Genomic DNA, 1894 nt, shown 5'->3' with positions numbered 1-1894 from the left:
ATATATGAGGGATATTTTTAGTGTTTCAGCTAGGTAAACATCCCTCAAATTGATAAATATAATTCAAGCTACAACTTATAACACTTGTTGATTGTGTTCAGTGTTTCCCCTTCCATATGATGACTGACTGCAAGTGTGGAGGAATAGCAACTGCTGTGAAATGAAAATATAATCATTTTGTCTTGAAAATTCAAAACTAACTTATTATTGCATGTAATTATAATCAGAATATGCCCTGGTTTGGACTTTCCTCCCATAAGTGCATACTATTATATTTCTCAGAAAAACATTATGAAATGAGGGTATTAAATATATGTCTAAGGAACTCTAATCTTCTAAAGCTGATATTAGCATCCAAATTCTTTTATAGCTAGATACGACCTGAGATGACAATTCCTTCCTAAGTATTCCCAGTTACCAGGGCAATGTTCATATGTTAAATTCAACCTGTAAAACATACAATCTCATGGCTTTGCTATTTTTTTTCTACTCAAACACGGTAGCTCTTCTGTCCTTGTCAACCTAACAACCAGAAATAGCACTTACAATATTGTATTTCCAGACTTTGTTTATGTTTTTAATTTATTTCTTTACCATAGTTGTATTAACATTATTTAATCACAGGCCTGGGTGTTTACTCTTCTGACAACAGCGTATTACTGATTCAGAACACATACTTTTTGTATTAGCCGAGGCTTTCTGAAATCATTGTAGTGTGTCAGTTGAATGTGTAATTAGGCATTTTCCTAAATACACAATAATTACCCAGCAGAAAGTGTTACTGTTTCTATTTCTTAGATTTAACATACAAGAGTGCTTAGTGACAACAACCGAGGATGAAAGAACAGAACACTCTTCATTTTTTAAAGTAAGTTTTATATGGAGGTGTAGCTTACATAAAGAAACATGTGCAAACTGTAAGAACTACTACTGTTTTGTAGCCGTCACAAAGCCAAAGATTCAGGCAGCTATCAGAACAGTTCAGCCCTGAGCAGCGATTATCCAACCACCTACAACCTCAATGGATGACCTCTCTTCCCTTCATTTTTGTATTTCACTAGTATATGAACTAGCAATAAGCAAAGAACACATTGCTTTAAGCTTGTTCTACTTAACAAGTAAAACATTAGATTCTTGAGGTCCATTCATGTTGCTACAGGTGCCATTGGTTAATCTCCCCCAACCCCACATTGCCTTACACCGTATGCATATCTAGGGACCATAAGGCCTCAACACGATGGTTGAGGATGCTCATAACATACTTTAAGCAACTGACCAGTAAAGCTCATTTGTATATTGATTCTTGATTGCTGTCATGTACGAAGATTTTGGGATGAGGCACTACCCAGTTGCCAAGAACGGTTGAAGGGCACGAAGATGACTTAAAATGTAGCTTTTGGGAGGAGTGTATTGAGTCATTAAAAATACTTCTGGGCATGGAGAGATGGCTCAGTGGTTAAGAGCACATACTGCTTTTGCAGAGGACCAGAGTTTGGTTCTCAGCACCCATAGTGGGTGACTCACAACTGCCTGTAATTCCAATTTCAGGGATTTCAGCACTCTCTCCTGGCCTCTGTGGACACCTGCATATAATATCACAAAAACAGGTACATACATACACACAAATAAAAATTCAAAATGTAAAGATAATAATGTCGACCATAAAGTTTTTTCTGATTACTTGGATGGTGGGGAAAAAAGGTATGTGACTGTAAAGAATGATTTAAATTTTTTAAAAAAATTATATGTTTATGTGTGAGAGTGTGGTATATTCACATGTGAGCCCGTCCTATATGCACATGTGTGTGTGCAGAACCTGCTTGTGTACTTGTTTGTGGAGGCCTGAGGGTGACATCCACTATTTGGTACCCCGCCCTATCACTGTCTGCCTTAT

This window comes from Peromyscus eremicus, chromosome 5 (genome assembly GCF_949786415.1).
Source record: "Peromyscus eremicus chromosome 5, PerEre_H2_v1, whole genome shotgun sequence".
NCBI classification, from domain to species: Eukaryota; Metazoa; Chordata; class Mammalia; order Rodentia; family Cricetidae; genus Peromyscus; species Peromyscus eremicus.
Note: the sequence above shows the minus strand (reverse complement) of the source record.